The following is a 15,004-nucleotide window of genomic DNA, read 5'->3' as shown; positions in this document are numbered from 1 at the left end:
TGTGACACCACTGAATTAAGTTAATTGATAGCTGTCGCTGTATTTTCAGTGGCCGACTTCCTCACTGGTCCCTGCACACTACAAATCACACCCTGTTTTATTATACTGTAGATACATATTTTACAAGTATCACACCCAGGATTAGAAACCACAACCTATTACACTGGAAGGAGACACCTTACTGATGAAACTATTTGCTCCTGTATAGGAAATATGAGAATTTTAACTATATGAAGATACTTCTCTGACAATTACACGTAACTTCATATAGTTAGAATTATCATGCTTCCTCTACAGGAGCAAATAACTCCATCAGTAAAGTGACTGCTGTTAGTGTAACAGGTCATGGGTTCTAATCCTGGGTATGACTGCTAAGAAATGTGTGATTTAAAATAAAAGACAATTAAATGTATAAATACAGTATATAATTTTTTTTCAGAACACTCCACACACACACACACACACACACGCACACACACGCACACACACACGCACACACACGCACACACACGCACACATACATACATACATATATTTATCTTAATATAGGAAATAGGGGGGGCACCAATAATTATCTTGCCTTCGGGCGACTGTGACGAATTTACGCCACTGCAATACAGAGAACAATACAGCAGGGGATTAAGTCATTACAGCAGGGGATTAAGTCCGATCGATTGGCCAGTCTCAGTTAATCCTATTAATGGTCAAGATAAACGTGGACCCATCTGTATGTCCACAGTAGATATGCCCCTTTTAGTTATGCCCCTTGTAGATATGCCCCCTTTTGTTTTGCCACCAGCAGATATGCTCCCATTAGTTTTGTCCTCTGTAGATATGCCCCCTTTAGTTTTGCCTCCCTGTAGATATGCCTCTTTAGTTTTGCCCCCTGTAGATATGCCCTCTTTAGTTTTACCCCCTGTAGATATGCCCCCTTTAGTTTTGCCCCCTCTAGATATGCTCCCTTTAGTTTTGCCCCCAGTAGATATGCCCTCTTTAGTTTTTCCACCTGTAAATGTGGCCCCTTTAGTTTTGCCCCCTGTAGATATCTCCCCTTTAGTTTTGCCACCTGTAGATGTGGCCCCTGTAGATATGCCCTATAGATATGCCCCCTTTAGTTTTGCCACCTGTAGATATGCCCTCTTTATATATGGTCCCTGTAGATATGCCCCCTTCAGTTATGCCCCTTGTAGTTATGCCCCCTTTAGTTTTGTCCCCTGTAGATATGGCGCCTTTAGTTTTGCCCCTTGTAGATATGCCCCCTTTAGTTTTGCTCCTGTAGATATGCCCCTGATAATGTCAATTATTATCTTCAAACATAAAGCTATACACTATTTGGGTTAAATATGCTACGATAGAGTCGCACGCTACACGCTCACAAACTCCGCCGTAAATACACATCTTATGCGCACGAGACGCTGGAGCGTCCCCTACGCAACTTGCGGGTATGTGTACGCACGGGGGAACAGGTGCACGAGCAGCGCGTGTGTGCATGAGGGGTTAGTACAAAAGGATATGCATCATGATATTTTTCGACTTTGACAGTCCACCCTTTGGCAGTCAACAATAACTGCCACTATCTAAACAATTAAGCAGAAAAATATATAATACAATGAAATACCTATAAATGATTGGGTGGAGGGAGGAGAGGAGAAGGTGGGAAATGTATGACCTAGTGGGATAGTAAAAGCATGTATGTATGAAATTCATGTCTGAGGGGTCATGTATCATCGTGCCGTACATGTTCTAGATAAGCTTCGAGGTATTGCGAAGTATACATTAAATCCTTCTTATCCCGTATTAAGGGTCTGTAAGTGGGCTAACAAACACTACCGAGCTCTTTTCGGCTTCTTGTTCCAACAAATGGGGTGCACATTAGTTGATGATACATGGAGGGGAAAAATATGTGAGTGCTAATATATGTACCTATATCACCTGTCGACTATGTGTGTCACTACCTGAAGATCGTAGAGATGAAGATAAGAAACATATGTCACAAATACATTCATGTGATAATGTGTGTAATTGTCCTTGGGCGTCTGTTGAAGTCTTGTCCGGATAGGTGTATCTTTGCTGTGGGTGATAAGCAAAGTTTTTCAAGTGTCCATACGAAGTCTTTTAAAGTCTCTAAAGTGTCTCGCAAAGGTCTGTGAAAATGTTCATCAAAGGTCTGTAGAACTGTTCATCAAAGTCTTCTTCCGAGTGGATGTCTTTTTACCTTTGCTCGGTGATTGTGTTGCTCTTGGAATTCTACGAATCCGTCCTTGTCATCAGAACCCATTCCAGATCCTTTCTCGACCTCTCTGGTACTCTCACCGAAACAGACTGTTCTGGTCAACAACAGGGTCAACAGGAAAACCCGGAACGCAGTCTCTCGGGGTAAGTCCATCTTGCAGGAGGAGAAAGAAAGAGTGGTAATGGGAGGTAAAGAAAATAATTAGAAGGGAAAGAAAATTGGTACGATAATTGTCCTCTAGTCTTGTTGTTCTTCTTGCTCAGATGCCGTCTCAACAGTGCTGCCTCTCAGTCTTCCCAAAACGGACACTCCAGTGATACGATATTCTTTCTGAATCAGCGACCTTTCTGTAAGGAGCATAAATCTTGCATTACCATTTGTTTAACTGTTGTGTGACATACCATCCTTAGAACATGAAAAAATCAAAAAGAGAGAGAATAATAGAAAAGAGAAAAATTGTCAGATTTCCGTTCACCATCAGGCTGTCACACCAACATGTCTATCGGTATCTCTGCACAGTCTCCCCCACCAGTATTTCCACTCTCCACCCTCTGTGCATGGCCAGGCACAATGATGCTGGTAAGATATACTGGGGTTGGGCAGACCTCTGAAAAGACCAAGTAGACATGTGACGTTTGAGCTATAGTTCTGCTGGTGAACGTCAGAGATGAAGAGGAAACATTTAAAGATAAATCACAGAGTTTACCTGGCTGCCCCTGTATCCACAAGGAATGACCTACCAATTACATCAACTCGGGACCTCAGGTTTACTTCCAAGGCTCGCAATTAATTTCACTGGCAGTAGACTACAGGTGCGGCCCAAAATTCTCCCTATGTTATCCCTGATTCCAATTACATGCGTCATAACTTTGGTCGTTTTCTTGTCTAGGGGGTCGATATACCTTGTGTGGGTCTCTTAATCTACAATTCTGTGCAATATGTCCTTCCTTATGGCAGTTATAACATTTTACTACATACGACTTACCATCAGGGGTCTGGGGTTTAGGCTGATGAGGCCTTGTTGTAAGGCCTCATCAGCTTGTCATCAGCTTGTCCCCCTGTGACTTCCTGTGCCTAATGATGTTCCAATCATGCTCAAAATCGGACTCTCTCAAGACAGCCACCGAGATACCTCTCCAGCTAGGTTGAGTGGTTTGTAACCTGGTCCTCAACACTTCCTTTAACCCGTCCATTAATACGGACACCGCTACCTCTCTATGATATACATTATCCTTACTCTACAATGTGAGGTGCAATTGTCTGTGCATAATGTACAGTACCGTACTTACCTGTGGACACGACCTCACCTGACCCTCCGTTAGGGGGCTTTACTACTGCCCTTACCGATTGGGCCGTGCCCACCTGGGTGTCCTATATGGTGGCTGCTGGAGAAAGTGCCGACATCGTGCTGGGCTCACTTTCTTGCTTGTAATCCTGAGGGAAGTTTAAAATGGGGTGCAACTTGCACGGGTTAGAATTTATACATTTATCAGTTTTACTCCTATCGTCATTAATACATTTTTCTCTGACGTCCTAGTGGATGCTGGGTATACCGTAAGGACCATGGGGAATAGACGGGCTCCGCAGGAGACTGGGCACTCTAAAGAAAAGATTAGGTACTACATCTGGTGTGCACTGGCTCCTCCCTCTATGCCCCTCCTCCAGACCTCAGTTAGAATCTGTGCCCGGCCAGAGCTGGTTGCACACTAGGGGCTCTCCTGAGCTTCCTAGAAAGAAAAGTATTTGTTAGGTTTTTTATTTTCAGTGAGATCTGCTGGCAACAGACTCACTGCTACGTGGGACTTAGGGGAGAGAAGCAGGGCTGTAACTACATGTGTGCCAAGGGGGCTTGGCACACAGCGCAGTTGCCCTGGGGGCGCACGGCCAGCGGCATGTAATGAGTCAAATTGACTCATTACATGCCGCCTCTGAAGTCTCTGCGCCGTGCGCCGCAGCCGCGCTAGAGGAGAGAGCAGCACCGGGCAGGAGGAGGGAGGGGGAGCAGGGAGCCGCAGCAGCGCTATTTGATTGGTAGTAAGCGCCGCTGCAGCATCCCCCTCTCCTTCCGTATTGGTTGCCTGGCGCTGCTGTGGATGCTGGGATGCATCCCAGCATCCACAGCAGCGCCAGGCAGCCAATACAGAAGGAGAGGGGGATGCTGCAGCGGCGCTTACTACCAATCAAATAGCGCTGCTGCGGCTCCCTGCTCCCCCTCCCTCCTCCTCCTTCTCACCTCGCTCACTGCCTGCACCGAGAGGAAGCTGCACGAGGAGCCTGTCAGCGGGGAGAAGGTAAGTATGTCTCTCTCTCTTTCTCTTTCTCTCTCTCTCTCTCTCTCTCTGGGGGACACCGTCTGCCGCAATGTGTAAAAAGGGGTCCCATCTGCCGCAATGTGTAAAAAGGGGTCCCGGCTGCCGCAATGTGTAAAAAGGGGTCCCGGCTGCCGCAATGTGTAAAAAGGGGGACTGGCTGCCGCAATGTGTAAAAAGGGGGACTGGCTGCCGCAATGTGTAAAAAGGGGGACTGGCTGCCGCAATGTGTAAAAAGGGGGACTGGCTGCCGCAATGTGTAAAAAGGGGGACTGGCTGCAGCAATGTGTAAAAAGGGGGACTGGCTGCCGCAATGTGTAAAAAGGGGGACTGGCTGCCGCAATGTGTAAAATGGGGTCCTAGCTGCCGCAATGTGTAAAAAGGGGGACTGGCTGACGTAATGTGTAAAAAGGGGTCCCGTCTGCCGCAATGTGTAAAAAGTGGTCCTGTCTGCCGCAATGTGTAAAAAGGGGTCCCATCTGCCGCAATGTGTAAAAAGGTGTCCCGTCTGCCGCAATGTGTAAAAAGGGGTCCCGTCTGCCGCAATGTGTAAAAAGGGGTCCCGGCTGCCGCAATGTGTAAAAAGGGGTCCCGGCTGCCGCAATGTGTAAAAAGGGGGACTGGCTGCCGCAATGTGTAAAAAGGGGGACTGGCTGCCGCAATGTGTAAAATGGGGTCCTGGCTGCCGCAATGTGTAAAAAGGGGGACTGGCTGACGTAATGTGTAAAAAGGGGTCCCGGCTGCCGCAATGTGTAAAAAGGGGTCCCGGCTGCCGCAATGTGTAAAAAGGGGTCCCGGCTGCCGCAATGTGTAAAAAGGGGGACTGGCTGCCGCAATGTGTAAAAAGGGGGACTGGCTGACGTAATGTGTAAAAAGGGGTCCCGGCTGCCGCAATGTGTAAAAAGGGGTCCCGGCTGCCGCAATGTGTAAAAAGGGGTCCCGGCTGCCGCAATGTGTAAAAAGGGGGACTGGCTGCCGCAATGTGTAAAAAGGGGGACGCTGTCTGCTGTAATGTATAAAAGGGGCTCTACCTGGTGTAGTGGCGCTACTGTGCAGCGTAATTTGAATAATGGAGACTACTGTGCACCGTAGTATGAATTGCTATTATTTTGTGGCCACGCCCCTTCCCCATGAAGCCACGCCCCTATATATTTTTTGCGCGACTACGGCGCGCACTGCGCCTATCTTGTACGGGGGGGGCGCCAATGTCGGTTCTTGCACACAGCGCTAAAATGCCTAGTTACGGCACTGGAGAGAAGCAAACCTACCTGCTTGCAGCTAGCTTGTGTTTCTAGGCTACTGGACACCATTAGCTCCAAAGGGGTCGAACACAGGGCCCGACCTCGATCGTCCGTTCCCGGAGCCGCGCCGCTGTCCCCCTTGCAGAGCCAGAAGACGGAAGAAACCGGAGGAAATCAGCGGCTGAAGACTTCGGTCTTCATTAAGGTAGCGCACAGCACTGCAGCAGTGCGCCATTGCTCCCTATGCACACCACACACTCCGGTCACTGATGGGTGCAGGGCGCTGGGGGGGGGGGGGGCGCCCTGGGCAGCAATTAGAGTACCTTACATGCAGTGCCGTTTCTAGCGGCGGGCGAGCCGTGCAACCGTACGGGGCGCCCGCCGCGGCACTTCGTGACTACTCCTCTCCTCCCTCTCTCTTCCACCCGAGCGCTCCTGCTCGGGGGGCGGGGCTTCACGGAATGACACGTTTGCGTCGTGACGTCACGACGCAAACGCGTCATTCCGCGAAGCCCCGCCCCCCGAGCAGGAGCGCTCGGGTGGAAGAGAGAGGGAGGAGAGGACTGGAGAAGATAACCATCGACGGAGGAGGCGGCCGGCGCGCGGGACCCGAAGAGCGGCAAGTTGTAAGTATTCTCTTTCTCTTTCTCTCTCCCTCCCCACTTGACACCTGCCGCACTGTGTAAAATGGGGATACCTGCCACACTGTGTAAAATAGGGATACCTGCCGCACTGTGTAAAATGGGGGCACCTGCCGCACTGTGTAAAATGGGGGCACCTGCCGCACTGTGTAAAATGGGGGCACCCTCCGCACTGTATAAAATGGGGATACCTGCCGCACTGTGTAAAATGGGGATACCTGCCGCACTGTATAAAATGGGGATACCTGCCGCACTGTGTAAAATGGGGATACCTGCCGCACTGTGTAAAATGGGGATACCTGCCGCACTGTGTAAAATGGGGGCACCTGCCGCACTGTGTAAAGTGGGGATACCTGCCGCACTGTGTAAAATGGGGGCACCTGCCGCACTGTATAAAATGGGGATACCTGCCGCACTGTATAAAATGGGGATACCTGCCGCACTGTATAAAATGGGGATACCTGCCGCACTGTGTAAAATGGGGGCACCTGCCGCACTGTATAAAATGGGGGCACCTGCCGCACTGTATAAAATGGGGATACCTACCGCACTGTGTAAAATGGGGATATCTACCGCACTGTGTAAAATGGGGACACATGCCTGCGTACTGTGTAAAATGGGGATACCTGCCGCACTGTGTAAAATGGGGGCACGTGCCTGCGTACTGTGTAAAATGGGGGCACGTGCCTGCGTACTGTGTAAAATGGGGACACCTGCCTGCGTACTGTGTAAAATGGGGATATCTGCTTACCGTACTGTGTAAAATGGGGACACCTGCCTGCCGCACTTTGTTAAATGGGGACACCTGCCTGCCGCACTTTGTAAAATGGGGACACCTGCCTGCCGCACTTTGTAAATGGGGACACCTGCCTGCCGCGCTGTGTAATATGGGGACACTTGCCTGGTGTAATGTGTAAAAAGGGGACTTTTTTATTTTTATTTTTTCCCCCTGTGGTGGGTGTGATATCAGACGAGGCCACGCCCACTGAAATGAGACCACGCCCATTTTAATCAGGCCACACAGCCTTGTCGGGAGCGCGCGCGCCTTCGGCGCGCGCATGCTTTTTTTCTGGCTATATGGGGGGGGGGGGCACGCAATTTTTTTTTATACCAATGGGGGGGGGGCGCATTTTGAAATCTCGCACTGGGAGCCAAATTGTCTAGAAACGGCCCTGCTTACATGGCAAAAAGCACATAATACAGTCTAATAAACTGTATATGTGCATAATCCCCCGCCATAAAATTATATAAAAAAGCGGGAGAAGTCCGCCGAGAAGGGGGCGGGGCTATCTCCCTCAGCACACCGGCGCCATTTTCTCTTCACAGCTTCGCTGGAAGACAGCTCCCCAGGCTCTCCCCTGCAGTTTCCAGGCTCAAAGGGTAAAAAAGAGAGGGGGGGGGGGGGCACTAAATTTAGGCGCAAACTGAGTATATTAAGCAGCTATAGGGAAAATTCACTTTTGTTAGTGTAAATCCCTGTTTATATAGCGCTGTGGTGTGTGCTGGCATACTCTCTCTCTGTCTCCCCAAAGGACTTTGTGGGGTCCTGTCCTCAGTCAGAGCATTCCCTGTGTGTGTGTGCGGTGTGTCGGTACGGCTGTGTCGACATGTTTGATCAGGACGCTTACGTGGAGGCGGAGCAGGTGCCGATAAGTGTGATGTCGCCCCCTGCGGGGCCGACACCTGAGTGGATGGATATGTGGAAGGTATTAACCGACAGTGTCAACTCCTTACATAAAAGGTTCGATGACGCAGCTTTGGGACAGCCGGCATCTCAGCCCGCGCCTGCCCAGGCATCTCAGAGGCCGTCAGGGGCTCAAAAACGCCCGCTACCTCAGATGGCAGACACAGATGTCGACACAGAGTCTGACTCCAGTGTCGACGAGGATGAGACAAATATACAATCCACTAGGGCCATCCGATGCATGATTACGGCAATGAAAAATGTGTTGCACATTTCTGACATTAACCCGGTTACCACAAAAAAGGGTATTATGTTTGGGGAGAAAAAGCAGCCAGTGACTTTTCCCCCATCTGATGAGTTAAACGAATTGTGTGAAGAAGCGTGGGGTTCACCAGATAAGACACTAGTAATTTCTAAGCGGTTACTAATGGCGTAACCTTTCCCGCCAACGGATAGGTTACGCCGGGAGACATCCCCTAAGGTGGACAAGGCGCTCACACGCTTATCAAAAAAGGTGGCACTGCCGTCTCAGGATACGGCCGCCTTAAGGGAGCCTGCAGATAGAAAGCAGGAGGCTATCCTGAAGTCTGTGTATACACACTCAGGTACTATACTGAGACCTGCTATTGCTTCAGCATGGATGTGCAGTGCTGCAGCAGCGTGGTCTGATTCCCTGTCTGATAACATGATTCCCTTGACAGGGATACTATATTGCTAACCATAGAGCATATTAAAGACGTAGTCTTATATATGAGATGCACAGAGGGACATTTGCCGGCTGGCATCTAGAATTAATGCGATGTCCATTTCTGCCAGGAGAGTATTATGGACTCGGCAGTGGACGGGTGATGCTGATTCTAAAAGGCACATGGAAATTTTGCCTTATAAGGGTGAGGAATTGTTTGGGGACGGTCTTTCGGACCTCGTATCCACAGCAACAGCTGGGAAGTCGACTTTTTTACCTCAGGTTCCCTCACAGCCTAAGAAAGCACCGTATTATCAAGTACAGTCCTTTCGGCCTCAGAAAGGCAAGCGGGTTAGAGGCGCGTCCTTTCTGCCCAGAGGCAGGGGTAGAGGGAAAAAGCTGCACCATACAGCCAGTTCCCAAGAACAAAAATCCTCCCCTGCTTCCACTAAGTCCACCGCATGACGCTGGAGCTCCACATGTGGAGCCAGGTGCGGTGGGGGCCCGTCTCCGGAACTTCAGCGACCAGTGGGTTCGCTCACTGGTGGATCTCTGGGTTCTACAAGTGGTATCTCAGGGATACAAGCTGGAGTTCGAGACATCTCCCCCTCGCCGTTACCTCAAATCAGCCTTGCCAGCTACTCCCCAGGACAGGGAGGTAGTACTGGCGGCAATTCACAAGCTGTACCTCCAGCAGGTGATAATAAAATTTCCCCTCCTTCAACAGGGACGGGGTTACTGTTCCACAATGTTTGTGGTACCGAAACCAGACGGTTCGGTGAGACCCATTCTAAATTTGAAATCCTTGAACACTTATATAAGGAAGTTCAAGTTCAAAATGGAATCGCTCAGGGCGGTTATTGCAAGCCTGGAAGAGGGGGATTACATGGTATCACTGGACATCAAGGATGCTTACCTACATGTCCCCATTTACCCACCTCACCAGGTGTACCTCCGTTTTGTGGTACAGGACTGCCATTACCAATTCCAGACGTTGCCGTTTGGTCTGTCCACGGCACCGAGGGTATTTACCAAAGTAATGGCCGAAATGATGATACTCCTTCGAAAGAAGGGAGTTATAATTATCCCGTACTTGGACGATCTCCTTATAAAGGCGAGGTCCAGGGAGCAGTTGTTGGTCGGAGTAGCACTATCTCAGGAAGTACTACAACAGCATGGCTGGATTCTGAATATCCAGAAGTCGCAGCTGGTTCCTACGACGCGTCTGCTGTTCCTGGGTATGATTCTGGACACAGAACAGAAGAAGGTGTTTCTCCCGGAGGAGAAGGCCAAGGAGTTGTCATCTCTGGTCAGAGACCTCCTAAAACCAAAACAGGTGTCGGTGCATCACTGCACGCGAGTCCTGGGAAAGATGGTAGCTTCTTACGAGGCAATTCCATTCGGCAGGTTCCATGCACGGATCTTTCAGTGGGATCTGTTAGACAAGTGGTCCGGATCGCATCTCCACAAATGCATCGGCTGATCACCCTGTCCCCGAGGGCCAGGGTGTCTCTGCTGTGGTGGCTGCAGAGTGCTCATCTACTTGAGGGCCGCAGATTCGGCATACAGGACTGGGTCCTGGTGACCACGGATGCAAGCATCCGAGGTTGGGGGGCAGTCACTCAGGGAAGAAACTTCCAAGGACAATGGTCGAGTCAGGAAGCTTCCCTACACATAAACATTCTGGAACTAAGGGCCATTTACAATGCCCTAAGTCAGGCAAGACCCCTGCTTCAAAACCAGCCGGTGCTGATTCAGTCAGACAACATCACGGCGGTCGCCCATGTAAACCGACAGGGCGGCACAAGAAGCAGGATGGCGATGGCAGAAGCCACAAGGATTCTCCGATGGGCGGAAAATCATGTGATAGCACTGTCAGCAGTGTTTATTCCGGGAGTGGACAACTGGGAAGCAGACTTCCTCAGCAGGCACGACCTCCACCCGAGAGAGTGGGGACTTCATCCAGAAGTCTTCCAGCTGATTGTAAATCGTTGGGAAAGGCCACAGGTGGACATGATGGCGTCCCGCCTCAACAAAAAGCTAAAAAGATATTGCGCCAGGTCAAGGGACCCTCAGGCGATAGCTGTGGACGCTCTAGTGACACCGTGGGTGTACCAGTCGGTTTATGTGTTCCCTCCTCTTCCTCTCATACCAAAGGTACTGAGGATAATAAGAAAGAGAGGAGTAAGAACTATACTCATCGTTCCGGATTGGCCAAGAAGGACTTGGTACCCAGAACTACAAGAAATGATCTCAGAGGACCCTTGGCCTCTGCCTCTCAGACAGGACCTGCTACAGCAGGGGCCCTGTCTGTTCCAAGACTTACCGCGGCTGCGTTTGACGGCATGGCGGTTGAACGCCGGATCCTGATGGAAAAGGGCATTCCGGTTGAAGTCATTCCTACGCCGATAAAAGCTAGGAAGGATGTGACAGCAAAACATTATCACCGCATATGGCGAAAATATGTTGCTTGGTGTGAGGCTATGAAGGCCCCAACAGAAGAATTTCAGCTGGGTCGATTTCTGCACTTCCTAGAGTCAGCAGTGACTATGGGCCTAAAATTGGGATCCATTAAAGTCCAGATTTCGGCCCTGTCTATTTTCTTTCAAAAAGAACTGGCTTCACTGCCTGAAGTTCAGACGTTTGTTAAGGGAGTGCTGCATATTCAGCCCCCTTTTGTGCCCCCAGTGGCACCTTGGGATCTCAACGTTGTGTTGGATTTCCTAAAATCACATTGGTTTGAGCCACTTCAGACCGTGGAGTTGAAATATCTCATGTGGAAAGTGGTCATGCTTTTGGCCTTGGCTTCGGCTAGGCGTGTGTCAGAATTGGCGGCTTTGTCATGCTAAAGCCCCTATCTGATCTTCCATATGGACAGGGCAGAATTGAGGACTCGTCCCCAATTTCTTCCTAAGGTGGTATCAGCGTTTCATTTGAACCAACCTATTGTGGTGCCTGCGGCTACTCAGGACTTGGAGGCTTCCAAGTTGCTGGACGTAGTCCGGGCCCTGAAAATCTATGTTTCCAGGACGGCTAGAGTCAGAAAAACTGACTCGCTATTTATCCTGCATGCACCCAACAAACTGGGTGCTCCTGCTTCTAAGCAGACTATTGCTCGCTGGATCTGTTGTACGATTCAACTTGCACATTCTTCGGCTGGACTGCCGCATCCTAAATCAGTCAAAGCCCATTCCACGAGGAAGGTGGGCTCTTCTTGGGCGGCTGCCCGAGGGGTCTCGGCTTTACAACTTTGCCGAGCTGCTACCTGGTCGGGATCAAACACGTTTGCAAAATTCTACAAGTTTGATACCCTGGCTGAGGAGGACCTTGAGTTTGCTCATTCGGTGCTGCAGAGTCATCCGCACTCTCCCGCCCGTTTGGGAGCTTTGGTATAATCCCCATGGTCCTTACGGAGTACCCAGCATCCACTAGGACGTCAGAGAAAATAAGATTTTACTCACCGGTAAATCTATTTCTCGTAGTTCGTAATGGATGCTGGGAGCCCGTCCCAAGTGCGGAATTCTGCAATACTTGTATATAGTAATTGCTTAACTATAGGGTTTTTTGTTCTGAGCCATCAGTTTAACGAGGCTCAGTTGTTGTTCATACTGTTAACTGGGTATAATTATCACAAGTTGTACGGTGTGATTGGTGTGGCTGGTATGAGTCTTACCCTGGATTCCAAATCCTTTCCTAGTAATGTCAGCTCTTCCGGGCACAGTTTCCCTAACTGAGGTCTGGAGGAGGGGCATAGAGGGAGGAGCCAGTGCACACCAGATGTAGTACCTAATCTTTTCTTTAGAGTGCCCAGTCTCCTGCGGAGCCCGTCTATTCCCCATGGTCCTTACGGAGTACCCAGCATCCACTACGGACTACGAGAAATAGATTTACCGGTGAGTAAAATCTTATTATTACATTTACTCTTATTGTTATTAATACATTTATTAAGTGCACTATTATCGTATACCAGTATGCCATTCTCTGTAGCCATTTTCTCTCCTGTTATGTATGGTGGTGGTGGTGCTGTTGCTATCAGTTTCCTGCTAGGGTTGGAACCAGCTGCTTGAGCTAATCCCCGTTGTATCTCACCTTCCTGTTGCCATAACTGTAAATAATCATAATGTCTAATCCTTTGTGTCTTGGATTTTATCAGACATATCCTTCTCCTTAGATTTTGCAACACCTCAGGATTAAAACTGCCTACCCTAGGGAACGGTTCCCTATCATCCACAGTCATTCGTTCCCATTCATTGCATAAGACCTCTGCGTGTGATCCATATTTTTCACACATTATGTACCTCGCCGACCGTTTGGGCCGCGGAATGATATCAACCTGAACCCTGGTTGATCGTCCCTTACTTGGGCAACTGGCCCCCATTCTTTGCAGGTATTGCCTTCTCAGCGAATTCCTACAAAAACCAAGTTACTCAGAGGTGAGGCAACGGTGAAAGTCCAACAAGTGCTCTCACTCACTTTCGCCCACGTCGGCCAATACACATACACACTGTCTGCAGCGCTGGTCGTACCCAACCTAGGGCCCCTGTGTAACCTCTATTTACTAAGAGCGTGTGGGAGTATGCTACCCCTCCCAGTAAATATCAGTTGCTGCAGATTTCCTGAGTGAACAGCGAAACTCCCTTAAAATAAAAATAACCTGTTACACAAATCACGTTACATGTACAATTAGCGTCTATGACCCCGCGATTGTACGCAAATTGCGTAATGGGTATCAAGGTGAACTAACTAATGCACACAGTAACGTGCGGTACAGTCGCACTGCGTATAAGTAACTATTACTTATCCGCTGCACTACCAACGGAATCGGTTGTTTAGGCTGTGAAACCTCAGCCAGAGCGTATTAACGGGCCTATATGGGTACTACGCAAACCCCCGGGGCTGCGCTCTCACCGCTGACCTTTCTCAGGCCACGGTTTTCAGAGCTTCGCTTGACCTAGTTAGCGGATTTCTGACTTCGCCGACCTCTTGGTCTGCTGTTACTTGCTACTCTGCTCCTTTATACCTTATCAACGTTAACGTGAGCAAGCCAATCTCACGCCACCAAGTGTTCACTTCACTGGTGTCCTCTGGGATCCCGGATCCCGGGTTCACAAAACCTTTATTTGCATACACACGCTCGTTCACTCATATACACTTTGATTTTTCTGTACAGAAAATTAACTTTCATTCAGGTGAAACAGCCTAATCCCAGAGATGATGCAATAAGAGAAGGATCTTTTAAACTAAATTTTTGGACACTGATCAATTTGTGCTATTATCGCGTGGCTACTGTGTCGCTTAAACTAAAACCAATGCTATCGTGTGAATTGTATTAAGTGGGCGTACCTGTACGCACGTTGCGTAAAATACGCCACGTATGTCCGAGACACGTGTACAAAGGCCGGATACGCCCGCACTAACACAAATAACACGCTTCTATAAATGTAAACGATATTTAACTATAATCGCTTACTAACACCACATAGTATCTCCTGTATAAACCTTTATAACTGGGTCAGGCTGCGTGTGTGTTTTACACTTACTCCCTTAAATATTACTCTTTACTTTTAACTAAATAGCAACAAATTTCTCAGCACGTGATCAATGCTAATGGCAAACAAGAGGGTAGATATGCAAAATACACAAATAAATTACAGGTGTGTGCGTGTGTTACGTGTGTTGCGTGCGCAGTTGGCACCAAACAGAAATTAAGCAGATTAAAAAAACAAACAATAGCTTTACGTTCTTACCTTCCGGATCCCACCAGCATCCCTTCAAACCAAGCGGAGCAGACGCTTATCTAATCAGCACTAATGTATCCCCGACCACAAAATGGCTAACAGGGGATACTACCTTCCCGCCCTTTGCTGATAGATAAAAGTCTGGCTTGTCCTGCTAGGCTGCGGATATGAGGAGAACCGGACGAGCTCCAATTGATAATGTCAATTATTATCTTCAAACATAAAGCTATACACTATTTGGGTTAAATATGCTACGATCGAGTCGCACGCTACACGCTCACAAACTCCGCCGTAAATACACATCTTATGCGCACAAGATGCTGGAGCGTCCCCTACGCAACTTGCGGGTATATGTACGCACGGGGGAACAGGTGCACGAGCAGCGCGCGTGTGCATGAGGGGTTAGTACAAAAGGATATGCATCATGATATTTTTCGACTTTGACACCCCCTTTAGTTTTGCCCCTGTAGATA

The sequence above is a fragment of the Pseudophryne corroboree genome, chromosome 8, assembly GCF_028390025.1.
Source record: "Pseudophryne corroboree isolate aPseCor3 chromosome 8, aPseCor3.hap2, whole genome shotgun sequence".
Taxonomy (NCBI): Eukaryota; Metazoa; Chordata; class Amphibia; order Anura; family Myobatrachidae; genus Pseudophryne; species Pseudophryne corroboree.
This window is presented reverse-complemented; position numbering follows the sequence as displayed.